Genomic DNA, 18106 nt, shown 5'->3' with positions numbered 1-18106 from the left:
TAACCTGTCTAGCAGTACTGGGGGGAAATCTGGGGGAGCCACTTCTGGGTACTTGGAGAAACTGTTTGGAAAAAGTCAAATTGGTGGGAGTCAAATTTATATTCTGGCCACAAGCAATAAAAGCTTGAAAAATTCCTGATTTCACAAACCCTTTCTACTGTGATGTACAGTAAAGACGTAGACAAGGATGTAATTGAACCATTTCTGAATTACATAATAGCTCAGTCAAAAAGACAAGAGCAATGAGGATTCTGTCAAATTATAACTGAATAATACCTATCATGACTCTGAGCCCTAGGCTGATGGTGGCCAAAACGTATGTGGTGAAGGGAGGCTGCAGGGGAAGGAATTTCACTGCTACATCATTCATTTCAGAGGGAGAAATTAAGCTAAGAATTTCTTAGAATACTATAGAAAAAATGGAAAAGTTCTGAAACTACTGAAAGTAGCATTGTGCTATCTGTGTCCCTGATATGAAGAGAACATTTATCAGTGAGACAACATTTTCAAATCTTTTCAAATGTGTATTATCAAAAGAGACACCAAAAAGCTGAATATGCTTTGGACATGACTTCCAAGAAGCATCAAATGACTTTCTGTGACAACAAGAACCAAGTGATGTGGGTAAAGAGAATATAAGATGAGTTTATGTTGCCACCTGATGGTGGTTTTTGGGGCATCAGGTATTTGCTATGGTTTGCAAGCTTCTTCCAAAACAAATCTGTAGTCCATTTTTCCAAATAACCCCCAGTCACACTTTGACAGAACATGATAAGCCTCATCTTCACTAAGGAGGAAGTTGTAGAGCTTAAGAACTGACGTGAATTCTGGGAAGGAAAAGTAGCGCCACTATCAACACTCAGTTTCCAAAAAGCCTTCTGCAGGCTCTTCCAGTCACCCTGGATTAGAGAAAAGTACTGGACAAATAAATTCTTCCTCCCCAAATGTATAAATACATCAAAACATAAATGCTTCCTCCCTTTGCTTCTCCCCTTTTTTCTCAACCCAGTCCCTTTCTGCCCAGATCACAAACTGTTTTTTCTCTTATGGCGTACGATATAGTTATCTTCCAGGTTTCTTTTGAGGCTCTTAATCTAGACAAAACCATGCCGTGCAATGCAAGGGACACCACTAAGGCCTTGTTTCTGGATCTATCCTCTCCTCCAGATACTCACAAGCTGTCTCCCCTTGACTCACCACTATGCCTTGACCAGTTTCTTACCCTTCTCCTAATTACACATTCAAACAGACATCAAGTCTTGTGAATTTTACCTCCTATCTCTTGATCCATTCACTTCTATTCTTTCAGCCACAGCGAAAAACCAAGCTATCAATGACCCTTTTCAACTTCCCACCTATCTCCCAGCCTCCATTTCTGCTTTCTTCTAATTGATTTTCAGTATCCCAGTCAGAGTGTTTTCCGAAAACACAAATCTAAAATCCCCTGTTTTAAATTATTCAATGTCTGCCCTCACTTTTAGGAAAAAGTCCAAGTTCCTTGTCAGGCCTTCCCATTGTGGCCCCTGTGTACTTCTCAGGCCTCACTGCTTGACACTAACTACCCCACACTCAACATCAGGCACATTGACTTCTTTCATTCCTCAGCTGTCCAGAGCTCTCTTTTACACTGGGCTATCATGAGTGCTATATTTCAAGGGCAAAGAAAAATTCAGAATACCTTTTCCCTTAGGCAACTGGTCAGTACCCTGAACTTGACCCTTCTCTAATGAAAAGCTGATCTTCACTCTCAGGTAAAAGGAAGTGCATCGTGGCAGCAGTATTATGCCCATTCATACAAACCTGTCTCTGAAATGGCTCCAGAAATTCTAAGTGCAAAACACTGAAAAAATCACACTTGACCCTTGAACACAGGTTTGAACTATGTGGGTCCACTTCTACGTGGATGTTTTCTCCCCCCAGTAAATACACACTACAGTACAACCCAATCTGCAGCTAGTCGAATTCAAGGATGTGGGACTGAGGATATGAAAAGGTGACTATAAAGTTGGATGTGGATTTTCAACTGCATTGAGGGTCACTGCCCCAACCTACAAGTTGTTCAAGGATCAACTGTACATGAGATATATGTTCTGGTCTTTTTTTTCCCCCAGACTTTTACAATCAAATGATATCATTATTTGACATTAAATATTATCAAGAGGCAAGGTGATTGAGAACATGTGCTTTGGAGCTAAACTGTTGAGGCCTGGTTCTGCCACTTTGTTTGTATGGCCCTGAAAATTATTGAACAGCTCTGGGCTTCATTTCCCATCAGTAAATGGAATGACAGTACCCATCCCATAGGGTGGATGGGAGAATTAAATGCATTAACAACAGAGTCTGGCCAATAGTCTGTAACGAGTAACTTAGCTAACATGACTAAAATCTGCATGAGGCTGCTGTATAAACTAAATCAATTTCTTTTGAAACTGCTGACCTATTCACAACATTGAATTCTTGAAATAAGAGTTTATCTTGTCAATTCATTGCCCCCTCCTTTTTTTTTAAACCAGTCTTAATCTGAGCATTTTCTTCTCTGCATCAGAAAAGACATCAAGAATGGAAGAAAGGTAGAAAGAGATCTTTTTCTAGGAAGGAATTTGCTAGGCAGTCAGGTACAGTGACAGCTCCAAAAGGTCTAAACAGACTTAAGAGCAGACACCTGGCTGAAACAGTGCTAGGGGATTTGGCTTAAAGCTGCAAACACACTGTTTGAGGTGGGCTTAGTCAGGCTAATGGAAATCAAGAAGGAGCTAGGTCCCCAAAAGTTGCTCCTTGATGTCTCCTCTGCCTGGCCCAGTGTTAGGGGCTTTCACACAGTTACTCCATTTATTCTCCACAAACACCTCTGCAGTAGAAAATATCACCCTCAATGTTCAGATGAGGCCTAATTTAGAATTTTTAAGAAGTCAACGTAATAATTTTGCAGCAGAGCTAGGATTTGAGCTGTAATAGGTTTGCTTCCCAGTTCAGTGCCCTTTCTTCTATGCAATAACTCTCAGAGTCATGAACATTTTCATACTTTCTTGGAACTGTATAATTTAGAGCTAAGCTTAGGAATACTCTTCATTTCTTGTATAGAATTCTCTTCTTGTATAGTCCTCTAGGACCCCAAAGTTGGACAGCTGGATGTCCCAATTTATGGTCTCTAAACTTCAGATTTAAAAAAATAAAGTAATTTTAAAAAGCTAATAACCAAAATAATACATGCTTATTAGAGAAAATGGAAGCATATTGGAAAGTATAAAGAGGATAGAAAACACCTATAGGGCTTCCCTGGTGGCCCAGTGGTGAAAAATCCATCTGCCAATGCAGGAGACACACGTTCAATCCCTGGTCTAGGAAGATCTCACGTGCCCTGGAGCAACTAAGCTCATGCACCACAACTATTGAGCCTGTACTCAGTTGTCAGTTCAGTAGCTCAATCGTGTCCGACTTTTTGCAACCCCATGGATTGCAGCACACCAGGCCTCCCTGTCCATCACCAACTCCTGGAGCTTACTCATACTCATGTCCATCGAGTCGGTGATGCCATCCAACCATCTCATCCTCTGTTGTCCTCTCCTCCTCCTGCCCTCAATATTTCCTAGCATCAGGGTCTTTCACAATGAGTCAGTTCTTCACATCAGGAGGCCAAAGTATTGGAGTTTCAGCTTCAGCATCAGTTCTTCCAATGAACACCCAGGACTGATCTTCTTTAGGGTGGACTGGTTGGATCTCCTTGCTGTCCAAGGGACTCTCAAGAGTCTTCTCCTACACCACAGTTCAAAAGCATCAATTCTTCAGCACTCAGCTTTCTTTATAGTCCAACTCTCACATCCATACATGACTCCTGGAAAAACCATAGCTTTGACTAGATGGACCTTTGTCAGCAAAGTAACATCTCTGCTTTTTAATATGCTGTTTAGGTTGGTCATAACTTCTCTTCCAAGGAGCAAGCATCTTTTATTTCATGGCTGCAGTCACCATCTGCAGTGATTTTGGAATCCCAAAAAAACAAAGTCTGTCACTGTTTCCATTGTTTCCCCATCTATTTGCCATGAAGTGATGGGACCAGATGCCAAGATCTTAGTTTTATGAATGTTGAGTTTTAAGCCAACTTTTCACTCTCCTCTTTCACTTTCATCAAGAGGCTCTTTAGTTCTTCTTCGCTTTCTGCCATAAGGGTAGTGTCATCTGCATATCTGAGGTTATTGACATTTCTCCCGGCAATCTTGATTCCAGTTTGTGCTTCATCCAGCCCAGCATTTCTCATGATGTATTCTGCATATAAGTTAAGTAAGCAGGGTGACAATATACAGCCTTGACGGACTCCTTTCCCGATTTGGAACCAGTCTATTATTCCATGTTCAGTTCTAACTGTTGCTTCCTGACCTGCATACAGATTTCTCAAGAGGCAGGTCAGGTGGTCTGGTATTCCCATCTCTTTCAGAATTTTCCACAGTTTGTTGTGATCCACACAGTCAAAGGCTTTTGTGTAGTCAATAAAGTAGAAGTAGACATTTTTCTGGAACTCTCTTGCTTTTTCAATGATCCAACGGATGTTGGCAATTTGATCTCTGGTTCCTCTGGCTTTTCTAAATCCAGCTTGAACATCTGGAAGTTCATGGTTCACATACTGTTGAAGCCTGGCTTGGAGAATTTGGAGCATTACTTTGCTAGCGTGTGAGTGCTCTAGAGCCCGGGAATCCCAACTACTGGGCCCATGTGTCACAACTACTGAAGCCTACGCACCACAGAGCCCATGCTCCACAACAAGAGAAGCTGCCGCAATGAGAAGCCCACTCACAACTAGAGAGTAGCCCCTGCTCAACCCCAACTAGAGAAAAGCCCAAGCAACAGTGAAGACCCAACACAGTCAAAAATAAATAAATGTTTTTTAAAAAGTATTTAAAAAAAAATGATCTACAATCCCACCATCCAACATAAGCACATTTTTTGATGTTTCCTTAAAATGTTTCTAGGTACTCACTACCTACTCACTAACTTTTAAATAAGTTTTGAACAGTTAATACATTTATATAGTACAAAATGTTACAAGTACAAAAGGATATACAGTCCAAAGTCTCCCTTCCACCTCTGACCCCAGTCCTCAGTGCCCTTCCTAGGAAGCAATCACTATTGTCAGTTTTATACATCCTTTAAAAGATAGTCCATGTATACACACAAACTGAATAATTTTAAAGTTCTTTTTTTAAAAAAATGGTACATTGTCTTTTGTGTGAATAGAAGTATATACCAGGGTTTTCTTACTCTCTAGATCTGACTCACCCTGTTTCCTTTAGTGGCCACACATCTGCCCAGCACTCTTCACTCAGGATTGTTCAGGTTGTTGCCCCAGCCGGTCAAAACCACTTTAGGATCTGCCTTGCTGCCAAGTGCAGTGTGAAAGGGATCAAATTCTTGAAACTTTTTTCTGATATCATTCCTCAAATAACCTCACCTAAGAGAGACAAAGAATGAGAAACTGTAAGCAGCTGAGTCTCTCTTCAGCAGGGCTGCACATATTTCACTTTGTGTGATGTTATGTCATCACTCTCTGTACAAGCTTCTTCCAGTAAATGAAGTCTTTCCAAGTAGTAAGGGCTACTGGGTCTAAGTAATGTCTATTTGACCTCTTTTAGCTATCTTCCAAAATGCTTGTAAATTCCTAAAATTGCCAGGCTCTCTTCTGCCTTTGCATATGCTCTTTCCTCTTTCTTCTAGAAACTCATCCCACTACCATCCCAGCCTCCTCATCTCCCTTCTTTACCTAGAAAATTCCACCTTCCCTTCTCACATGAAAACTTTCTCTGATACCGCACCTCCCTACCTCCCAATCTCATTAGGCACTTCTGTTTGTTACTCATTACACTTGTGCAAAACCCCATCATTTATTTGACAAATACCTATTAAGTGCCTATACATGCCAGAGACTGAGGAAACAAGGAGTTAAGGCGAGTGATGTCCTGGCAGCAGTTACACAGTCTAATGGAAAAGAAATTAGGTAAGCGGTTATTAAAGTATGATAAATGCTAAAGAGGAACACTCAGGGTGCTGGGGGAGTGGGAGATCTAGAGCAGAGACTCCCAAGTGGTAATATTTCAGCTGATGCCCGAAGGAAGTGTAGGAATTAACCAGGTGAATTGGGGGCGAAAAAGAAGGAAGGGGGTGTCAGGTAGACAGAATATCTGTGTGAAAGCTCAGAATTACAAATGAGAAACTTTCAAGAATTCACAGGTGTCCATATGGCCAGTGAATTGTTTTAAGACTTGATCAGATGTGCCTTTCAGGAAAGACGGCTCTGGTTTCAGTGTGGAGAAGGAACTGAAGGGGAGTAAAACTAGAGAGATTAGAGTTTGTAGCACTTACATAGGGTTCCTCTATAAAGAGTTGAAGCCCAGTATAAGTTTATTTGCATTTCATAATTCTGCATTATTTTCAGTGGCCTACTTGTTTCTGAACCTTCTAAAACAGCACTAGATTACACTCATCTTTTTTAGCACCAGAATCCAGTGGAGAACAGCCCAGAGTAGGGACTCAAGAAATGTCTATAAGAGACAAATGGTAATACTTCCTCAGAGTAACTTAAGCTCTAAGATTAGGCTCTTTTCTTGTTAAATTGAATAGAGCCACACAAACTGGAATCTCTTACTAGTCCTATTAAAATATACTATTAAATTAAAACAATAGCATCTTTATTAAATAAACACCAGTCTCCAAACTTGAGACAAGTATTATCTACAGTAGTGAAAGCAACACAAAGATCTCACCACAGGTGATAGTTTGTAGGCAGCCAGTGGAACTGATCTTTCTGAAGACAATGTTTGACATGGAAATCAATAACAATGATTTCAGGAATGTAAATTATTTATGCACAAGAATGAAGGTCTGATGCAAACATGGATGAGTTGCATTGCTAAATTATGATGAAAGGATTATTAATGTTAGAGAACAGACTAGAGATAATAACATGCTTAATAAGAACTGAACACGTTTTAAAAATCTTTTTACTGTAAAATTAAATATACAGAAAACTACATAGAGAAAATATATTTTAGTGATTTAAGGTGAATACCCTTGTATTAATAACTATGACACAGGTCTGGAAATAGAATTTTGCCATCTCCATGTAGCTCCATCACAATCACAATCCCTTTCTCCCCAAATAAGTAACTATTATCTTGACTTTTACAGAAATCACTTCTTTGGTTTTAAAAAAAAAAAAAAAATTTACCACCCAAATGTGCATCCCCGGACAATATAGTTTTTGTCTTGCTTCTTCAAAAATATTTTTTAATGCCTTTTAAATCTCTTTTAAGCTCTAGCTTCTCCCTCCATCCTTTCCACTTTCTTCCCTGTCAGGAAGCCCAGGCTATCTGAGCTGTAGTTCTGCAGAGACTGGATGTTGCTGGTAGTGGACTCCTGTGCAGATCATGGGCTTCCTGGCTTCCCTCTCCTGAAGCTTGATCCAGAGACTAACTACACCAGACTCAGGTTTGACCTCTTTGATAAAAATAAGCACTTTTGAAAAATGGCTCACATTTCACCGTTAGTCCCTTCAGAACTGTTCCCAGCTCTGGCTCTCTGCATGGCTCTCCACTGCATTCTGCTCTCAGCTGCCAGTCATGGAGATGCTCCTGTGTTTACACACACCCTCCTTTTGGCTCTAGTTGCTCCCTGAGCTAATCAGTTCTTCTGAGAAAAGTGACTAAAGCTCTCACTGCTTCAGGCAGAAGTTTCCCTGGCCCACTGAGTTGGAAGTTTCCAGTGCAGTCCACCTACAAAGCTTCGTGGAATGGAGGGACAGCCTCTCTTCCTCCACTCAAATACACCAACCTCTTCCTCACTTGTTTTCCAAATATTACTTTCAATCATATTGAAGGGGGAAAATGCCTTTAAAATTTAAACTCTTCCAGTGATCTAATTTAAAATCCTGAAATGTAGTTTTTATGTCACCTTTTATCTTCTGAAGGCACTTTTGTCCCTAAGGGATTTGAAATGACACAATAAATTACCCATCACTGTCATCATCATATCCTATGATCCAGCTGATAAGAAACTGTTTGATCATGGTAATGGAAAGCTTAGAATAGGCATCCTAACAGTCAAAATTTTTGTAGCGTTACTCTTTGAAGAATTAAAAGTACCTTAGCAATTCTTTTTTCCCAGGGTGAAATAATAGATTGTTTTTCAGATCAGACTGAGCCACACAGTCATTTATGCCTAACATGGCAACGACATATCATTTAACCAGGCACTTTCCTCTCTCTCTCGCCTAAACATGCAACCTGGCATCAAAATCTTAAATTCTTCCAGCTTTCCCCATGTCCTCTCTGACACTCTCATAGTCCAAGCCACTATTTCTCAGCTGCAATACTGTCACAGTTTCCTAACTGGTCTCCCAGGCTACACTTCGGGCTCCTCAAAATCTCTTTCCACACAACAATCTGCATGATCTTTAAAATGAATTTAGATTATATTTTCCTTCTCCACTCATTACTTCCATAGCCTCTCATTCCTGCAGTAAAACCCAAACTCCTCACCACAGTTGGCAAGTCTCTGTGTTCCCGACTCTTTGCCTACTCCTCCAACCTCACTGCCTCTGTGCTCTACTTGCATCTCTGCATGCCGACCACCCTGATCTTCCCTCCATTCCTCAAAAGTGCTCAAGCTCTCCTCAGTGTAAGGCCTTCAAACAGTCTTCCCCATGTTTCACTCTTTCACTGTCAGCCTTCAGCAATGCCATCCTGGACCATCTTCACTTACCGACTAAATATCTGGTAGTAGAAACCTGTTGCTTTTCTCCCTTCAAATTACTTTTGGTAATTATTTTAAATTGTGGTAAAATACAAAGTTTATCAAATTAACCATTCTTAAGTGTACAGTTCTATGGCATTCAATACATTAGCAATGCTGTGCACCTCCAATGACCATCCATTTCCAGAACTTTTTCATCTTCCCTCACTGAAACTTTGTACTCATGAAATAATTCCTCATTCCCCCTCACCCCACTGCTTAGAAACTACCATTCTATTTTCTGTCTCTATGAATTTGACCCTTTCAGCGTCTCATGTAAGTGGAATCGGTCAAAATTTGTCCTTTTGGGTCTGACATTTCACTTAGCATTATATCTTCAAGGTTCATTCATGTTGCAGCATGTGTCAGAAATTTCCTTCCTTTTCAGGGCTGAATATTATTCTATTATACATATATACCATTTGGTTTATCCATTCGTCTGATTCTTGGGTTGCTTCCATATTTTTTCTATTGTGAATAATGCTGCTATGAATTTGGGTATACAAGTATCTATTCAAGTCCCTGTTTCCAATTCTTTTGAGTATGTAATTAAAAGTGGAATTGCTGTAATTTGATAACACTATTTTTGCTTTCCTTGGTAGCTGCATCATTTCACATTTCTATCAGCAATGCACAAGGCTTCCATTCATCCCAATACTTGGGAAGATTCTTTTTTTTTAAATAATAATCAGCCTAATGGAAGTGAAGTGTTAGTCACTCGGTCATGCTTTGCGACCCCATGGACTGCAGCCCATCAGGCTCCTCTGTCCATGGGATTTTCCAGGCAAGGATACTGAGTGGTTTGCCATTTCCTTCTCCAGGGGATCTTCCTGACCCAGGGATTGAACCCAGGTCTCCTGAACTGCAGGCAGATCCTTTACTGACTGAGCCACCAGGGAAGCTCCAAAATCATACTATAAGTGTGGAGCAATGTCTCTTGTGGTTTTAATTTGCATTTCTCTAATGATTAGTGATGTTGAGCATCTTTTCCTGTGTCTACTGGCAATTTGTATATCTTTGAAGAAATATCTATTCAAGTTCTTCACCCATTTTTAAATTGGGTTGTTTGGCTTTTATGTTGTTGAGCTGTAGGAGTTCTTTATATATTCTAGCTATTAATCTTTTATCAGACATACTATTTACAAATGGTTCCCTCCATTCCTTGGGCTGTCTTTTCACTCTGTTGATGTATCCTTTCAGGCACAAAAGGTTTAAATTTTGATTAAGTCCAATTTATCTTTTTCTTCTTTTGTTGTCTGTGCTTTTAATGTCATATCCAACAAATAGTAGCATTTAACTATATATTTATTTGAATAGTTTTTTTCTCACAAATGCCTACTTAATAGACTAAGTTACACAAAGGCAGAAACTTCTGCACCTACACTGGGGATAGTGACTAGTAGCTGTTTCAATATATATTTGTAATCTAATGAATGCATATCTTCTGATATTTTCAATATATGATGCTGTATGATACCCTACTTGTACAATTATGAAAATACAAATGTGATTTCTGTGTGATATTAAATTATCTTTAACATGAAAATTTATACTAATTAAAGACACATAAATTTACGTCAAACTACATGTAAAGTCTGGGGAAGTATTTGGAGAAAAAGAAACAGAAACTATGTCAATTCATTATTATCAAAGCATATTTTTTTTCAAAACCATTACAGATCAAAACTTAACTGACTAAAAACCCACTTTCTAGATTTTAGTCAGTCCATTTCAGACGTTAAATAATTTCATGATATATTTCTTCATTCTTCATTGGCAGTTTTTCAAAAGTGGTATAGACCTGCTTCTTAGAGCAAAGGAGGAGTACATCCCCTTTGCATTAGCTTAAGTATTAGCACAAATAAAACACTTGAAGAGTCTTCCCTTCCTTTCTGATTTTGTAAATTTTCAGGAGATAGTTAGCAAGTATTAGTCTGCCTTTTAGATCAAACAAACCCACAGGGTTTTACTTGCATGTTTCTCAGAATTCAAGTTAAAAAGGGCTTGTATTGTCAGCTTCAAAACAGCAGGGGGAGCTCATGAGATTTCTAAGGCAGCAATCACCAGCTACCCTCCCCCTCCAAGAAACAGCACGATTTTAAGCATAAACTGAACAATACCAAGGGGAAACCCAAAGAGAAAAGGAAGCAAAAAATAATAATAAAATTCTTCTAATGAGAGGTGCAAATAGCCAAACTCAGTTGTATGATAAAGTACCGACACAAACTAACACTTAATCCAAACAGATCTAACAAGCCCAACTCTCAGGCTCTCCTTACTTTCCCTAACAACCCAATGTTCCCCATTACTGCTCTGGACCCTTCACCAACTTTTTCATATGTCAGAACAAAGTTTTAGACAGTTGGCTTTAAAACTACTGTGCTTAAATTTTTAAATTTTTTTTTTTAATATTCAGTGAAAAACTTCTCTTTGGGGAACAGCTTAAAGAGTACTGATTTAGGGATTCCCTGGTGGCTCAGATGGCAAAGTGCCTGCCCACAATGTGGGAGACCTGAGTTCAATCCCTGGGTCGGAAAGATCCCCTGGAGAAGGAAATGGCAACCCACTCCAGTATTCTTGCCTGGAAAATCCCATGGATGTAGGAGCCTGGGGGTCTACAGTTCATGGGGTTGCGAAAGAGTGAGACACGACTGAGTGACTTCACTTTTGAAAGAGTGTAAAAACGTTGGGCTGTAAACCACAGAATAGTGAAAGAATATATGAAATATAGCTTTTATTAATTGGGAAAAGAAAGGGGAACCAAGAGTTCCATCCTGAGCTTTAGGGTTGGAATAAGAAGTCACTCCCTATGAGGACAGGAGTGGTATGACGAACAGAAGAGTATTTCCTATTTGGGAGAAATCACAAGTGACTTTGGTACTACTTTCCATTTTGTGCTCTGAACCTTAGCCTGGAAGATAGGAATTGATGTTCAGCATTAACAGGCCATCAACATAAACTTCAAATTATAGTTATCTTGAGGAAACACAGAACAACAACACAAAAAGTCCTATGATGACAGAAATTCACTTAGCGATATATACTATAAGGACTTAATAAATACAAGTAATAAATTCATAAGAAGAAACAATAGCTCTTAAACTTACAAGTTTAATAAGTCCCATACTTACCAGGTAAATAGCTCTCGCTAATACAAGGCTCAGTAACCGATAAAATGTCTGATAAAGATGGTCTCTTCCAGGCTCCCCTCATGTGCTAAAATACCAACTATACCAACCACCAGTTAAATATTACACCCAGTGGTTATCCCAGTCATTTATTCCCTCACTGCTGACTACCCTATACATAGAAATGATGTCTATACTGAGTGATCCTCTACTGGTCAGGCAGGATTTTGGTCCAAGGACATGCTTACTGCTTCCTATCACTATGGAAATAAGATCCAGAAAGGGACCTGTAAGTTCAGATCAAAGTGTTGGCTTCTAGAGGGAGCTCAGAGTCTATCCTCACTTGCCCTCCAACTTTCTTCCCACATAGGGATGGGCCAGGACACTGCCTACTCTGCCCCACAAGGCCAAGGACATTTTATTGTTCACTCTAAGAGTAAGTAAGATAGACATTTCTTCTGTTGAGTAAAAGGTCCTGATGTAAGTTTTGTCTAAATAGGTCTTCACTGACTATGACAAATGTTGAGATACTGGGGTGTGACCAACGTATGATATGAGAAATAAGAGAACCCTAATCCTGCCTTAGACACTTGTTTCCAAGGGATTCTGAAGAAGATGTAAGCAAAAATGATGGAATAGAAATGATGGAACAGAGCAAATAAACACATTCAAAATGCATAAGATTCTACCCTAACCGCTAAAGCAGAGCTTGAGTGAGCCGGACTGAACTGGAAAAATTTCCTTTCACCAAGTCTGATCAGTGTAAACAGCAGAACCAAAGCAGGCTGTAAGAACAGATCAATCTGCTTTCCCCAGAGAACCACCCAAGTCTCAGATCTATATTTCACCATATGGAGCCAGAGCACCATATGGGGCCATTTCCAAACCAGAGAGAAGAGGAAATGACAGAGAAGGAGCATAAAAGATGCTAGACCTCAGGATTGCTGCATCTGACTGGACACACTGGCACTGCACAAAGGCACCAGAAAACAGTGATCTGTGCAGGCTCAAAACCAGCCTTCAGTCTAAGTGCTCTTTCCTAACATGGAGCTGTGTCCCCCTAGGAGGTGGGAGGCACCCTTCTTAACTTCATACAAAGGTGACATTAGGCTAGAAGCTCTTTAGGACAGGCCTCCTCCCCTGCTTCAATGAAACAGCCATCTATTTTATCAAGTACATCTATATGTATCAAAGATTGACTTCTCAGAGCACTTGGAACAGTCCTCACTAATAAACCTTCCTTGCAGACACAGATCTTGGCATTTTTCCTATCAGTATCTTCCAGTTCTAGTTCCTTAACATTTTTCTGAGAACTTTCCATTTGCTCTTGGCCCTATTCTTAAACATGTCGGTATATTGTCCTTTATCATCAGACACAGGTTTAGCTACTTACATACTTGTTGATAAAAGAGGTTTATAGAATCTCAAGCTAATAATGATCATCTCCTAGAAACTAGTTCGATATCCATTTGTTGGTTTAAATCTGTGCCTGATAGTTTTGATACTGATTTATGTCTTCTGGCTGAGGAAGCTATCATGAAGTTAGGAGTAGGTACAGGAAAGCTTATAACAGTCTTAGGAGTTAGAAAGAGCCTTGACATACTTTTCCATATAATACTTTAATTTTTATAAATATAAAGGATATTATTTCATAACATTTTATCATTACTACCTAATTAGTGTTAGTCGCTCAGTCATGTCCAACTCCTTGTGACCCCATGGACTGTGGCCTGCCAGGCTCCTCTGTCCATGGGATTCTCCAGGCAAGAATACTGTAGTAGATTGCCATTCCCTTCTCCAGAGGATCTTCCCAACCCTGGGATCGAACCTGGGTCTCCTGCATTGCAGGCAGATTCTTTACTGTCTGAGCTACAGGGGCGATACTTAATTATTACTTTATAATTACTTGTCATTACTTAAATATATGACCTATGATAACATGTAAAAATTAAATAAAAGTACTATGCGTGCTAAGTTGCTTCAGTCTTGCCTGACTCTTTGAAACCTATGGACTGTAGTTTGCCAGGTCCTTTATCCACAGGATTCTCCAGGCAAGAATACTGGAGTGGGTTGCCATGCCCTCCTTCAGGAGATTTTCCCGACCCAGGAATCAAACTCTCATCTCTTAGGTATCCTGCACTGGCAGGCAGGTTCTTTACCACTAGTGCCACCTAGCACTATAAAAATTAAGAAACAGAAACCTCAATTAAAGAGAGTCATGAGCCCAGAAGCAGGAGCTCTCATGCCCTAGGAAGACAGCAGAGTCCAATAGGAAAATGACTCCATTTCTTGCCTGACAAGAGCTCAGCCCATAAAAGACTGTCACAACTTAGCCAAAAAAGAGCCACTATACTTAGACCTCTCAATTCCTCCAATAGACTCTTTGCTACGATAGTCCCACCCCCTACTCCAACTTACTTTTCTCCTCTTCTCCTCTCCTTGCTGTGCAGGGGCTTGCTCCTGGCTCATCATGGTTACAGATCTAGAAATGCAATTCTGTGTTGATCCCAAATAAACCCATTTTTGCTGGAGAGTAAGTAACTGAAAGTCCATTTGTTTAGTACAGGGAAGAAAAATCTCACATTTGGTAAAAATCAACTGTTGATCTTTTCATTTACATTCTTCACTCTCTGCTCTGTGTACATGTGTATACACAGTATATTTACAAAACTGAAATTATACTTTGAGTCTAGCGGGTAAATTATGAAAATAAAGAGAATGGGGACTTCCCTGGTGGCTCAGTGGATAAGAATTTGCCTGCCGATGCAGGGGACACAGGTTCAATCCCTGGTCCAGGAGGATCCTACGTGCTGCAGAGCAATTAGGCCCATGTGCCACAACTACTGAGCCTGTGTGCTGCAGCTACTGAAGTCTGCATGCCTAGAGCCCATGCTCCACAACAAGAGAAGGCCACTGCAGGGAGAAGCCTGCACGCTGCAAAGAAGAATGGCCTCTACCAGCCGCAGCTAGAGAAAGCTTGCACTCAGCAACAAAAATCCAGTGCAGCCAAAAAAAGAACACTCTCATAAGAAAAAAGAAAAAGAGAATGGAAGTAAAGTTTCTTTAAAAACTAGAATTATCTTGAGGGGGCTCAGAAGGGAACATGATCTAGGAAGGGAGACCAAGAGAGCTTCAGTTGCATCTATAAATATTTTTTTTTAAAGAGATGAAGCAAATATAGCAAAATTTTAACCTCTGTTGAATCTGAGTAGTAGGTAAATAAGTGCTTGCTATATCATTTTATTTTTCTGCAAATCTGAAATGTTTTATAACTTCCAAAATAAGGAAAAGTTAGAATTGCTATTAGGACTTAGCATGTGATGTGTTTGTAGCAGTTTTACTATTTCTGGGCGTCTCTGTTTGCTACAGTCTTCTTTCTGGGAGTGTAGATTCATCTGACTTTTCATAAATTGCTTTTCACAAAGCTCAGAAAACATCCAACAGAGATTTTTCATCAAAAAGACTGGGTAACTCTCCCCTTAAAAGAAAGGTATAATCATTTCAAAAACCCCTGTCTCTTTCTTTCATAATGTGAAATTGTAAGGGCCCCAGTGTCTCAGAGTGTTCAGCATAATTGTGGGAGAACCATGCACACTGAACACAAACTGATAATGCAAGCATTTGAAGTTATATTTCCTCTTTGTCATTACCATTCCACAATGATGGATCTTTCAGAGGATGAAAGGTTGTTTGGTTTTTTTCTAATGGGTCAGAAATGACACAGACTGATGTAATTCATGACTTTTGGTTCCTGCTGCCTGAAGGTTTGCTTGAACTGGAAGGGCATCAGCAGACAAAGTACAACTCCGGTCAGAGGGTTCCTCTTCCACACATCAGTGCTCTTTCAGAAATTCCTGAGCCAAAGGGTTTCATTGACAAGGTATCCTGACTTCACCCCAGGTCAAGACTACCTTTTTATTAATAGGATTCAGACAGTGCAACCAAATTCTTGGAGGGCTTTGATAGTTCAGCCTAGGTAAATTGTCTTTCTGGAAAACTGCCGAAATGCACTAAAATATACGAAAATCCATGCCCCAAATTTTATCATATGCAGATGATAAAACTTAATTGTGCAACAGATTTCCATGTTGTATTGGAGCCTACTCTTCGAAACTTTCATATGGTACTACAATTTTCATTAGCATCTTCCTTAAATACTCCAGAGTCTCACCTTTACTAAAAAGTAAAAAGTGTAAGACCCCATAAAATAGAGCAAGTTTTTATTCCATGGTCCAGAAGAAGGAAGGAGAAAAAAATTACAAAGATTTATTTTTGAAAATCCATACAACTTGGCAAAAATCATGGAAAACTTTATCAGAAACTCTTAAAGGATATTGAACAACTGATTTAAACAGTCTGTGCATTTTTCAATAAAAACAAGTGAGGAAGGTGTTGCCATTCACTGAAGGCTATTGTGTTCAGCCAACACAGGGTCTCAATCTCCTTTTCCTCCCCCACTGAAGGAGCTGACTTCTTGGTAGTGGGGCGAATGACTAGAGAGTGACAGTGGTGATGCTGTGTGAGGAGGCTTAGCTAACACAAGGTTAAGACCCAGCCCAGATGTGGGGATCACAGAAACTTGAGAATTAGGACACTCCTGCTGGTGGGTTTACAGCCTAAATTGAATGTGCACACGCAACATTCAGCTTAAAAAAGAAAACAAGTAATTATCTTAAAGCTTAGGTAATTAGCTTAAATTAGAAAACAAGTAAACGAGCTTAAAAAATAAAAAAAGAAACAATTCCCCATCCCTTCTCCACCTCCCATGAAGGCCAAGATCTTTCCAGAAAGACCCCAGATCAAAGAGCCTGGGGCAAAGGTTTGGGTGGGAAGGCACCATGACCCAGAGCCATCACTGACAGGATGCCTAGCAGGGTTAGAGGGGAGGTGGTCCAACTCCTCTAGGATTTGGGAGACCTGCCACAGGCACACCCAAGTGCATGGATAAACAGGCCTCGAAAACGTGGCACCCCTTAATGAGTTATTTTTGCGCTTGGGCTGCTTTAGGTGGCTAGTGACGAAAAACCTTCCATGCTTTTGTGTGGAGAAACAGCATGCGCTTTCCATCCTTGTTTAGGAGGGTGCTAGAAAGAAGGCCTTTTGGAGTCTTCACGGGAGATGTGGATTTTAAGGGCGACCTCAGGTCATACAGAACTAATCAAGCGAAAACAATACGAAAATGAGCCTGACAGTCAGCAAGTATCTGAGGACTTCATCAAAAAGAATTAGAAATGGACAAATTCACTGGGAGCTGCAAAGGATCAAATCTGCAAGGTGGCATTGTGTGGCCAGGATTAAATTATTTATTCATTGTTAATTTATTTATTTATGTATGTGCAAATGACCTTGCTGCTGCAGGTGCTAAGGGCCTTCTGAAAAGGCTGGATTTTTTTTTTTTTTTGCATCTAGGCCTAGAATATTGGTCCATTTAACTCATTCTTTTCCTTAAGGCGATCAGCACTGACTTTTATCTAAGGAGATAGAGGAGGGAAAAACCATATGTGTGCAGGGAATGATGCAGGACTTATGCAGCCCTGAGGACCCAAGTGTTACAGCTTCATTCAAGATTCTGGGGAAGGCTCCACACAGTTTATCGTCCAAGAAATTAGCAAATGAATGCTTATGTCAATATGTGAAAAATCCCTGGTTAGTTTAAACAGATAAAAGAAACCTCTGGGGAAACCTGAGAAAACGCAGGCACTTTTTCTTTCCCTATTTAGTTAATTTAATTTAATTTATGAAAGAGGACACAGAACTTCTAAAGTTCTAGGGAAACCCACACAAAACTTATGAGAAATAGAAAGGGTCTAACGGATGCTTGATCTTGTACATGCTTGAAACAGTCTCAATGCGACTCCTGGAAGAAATAAGGAGAGTTTATCAGCCATTCTGTATTGTGTTCATTATTCAACAGTGTCCTGCTCAAATAGAGAAGCAGAGAATTCATCTTTGTCTTTCAGACATGTCTATGGTGTGAAAACAAATAATTACTGTGTATAGCAACACAGTTTTTAGGGGAAACCTGAGGGCAAAATCAATAGTGATATTATTTTCTCTAAGTTTAGGCAAATAATGAAGAAGGAAAATGGTCACCTTGTGTTCCTGCTGATCCAGCACAGTGGGGACGCTGTGTCGGCCATGACCTCTGGAGGAGGAGAACAGGAGAACTCAGCGTGGGGGATTCAGACAATAAGCCACAC

At 40.0% G+C, this 18106-nt stretch overlaps 1 protein-coding gene across 4 annotated transcripts in view; it reads right to left on the bottom strand.

Moving 5' to 3' along the window:
- ACSL1 (acyl-CoA synthetase long chain family member 1) overlaps positions 1-18106 on the bottom strand; it is a 275902-nt gene that overhangs the window by 212565 nt on the left and 45231 nt on the right. For all 4 annotated transcript variants that reach the window (XM_081521831.1, XM_081521820.1, XM_081521829.1 and 1 more), the window contains one exon: positions 5272-5443. The gene's annotated coding sequence lies outside the window, so the exon portion shown is untranslated. The remainder of the gene's footprint in view (positions 1-5271; positions 5444-18106) is intronic.

The sequence above is a fragment of the Giraffa tippelskirchi genome, chromosome 8, assembly GCF_054371585.1.
Source record: "Giraffa tippelskirchi isolate mGirTip1 chromosome 8, T2T-mGirTip1v1.2.pri, whole genome shotgun sequence".
Classification (NCBI taxonomy): Eukaryota; Metazoa; Chordata; class Mammalia; order Artiodactyla; family Giraffidae; genus Giraffa; species Giraffa tippelskirchi.
This window is presented reverse-complemented; position numbering and strand designations above follow the sequence as displayed.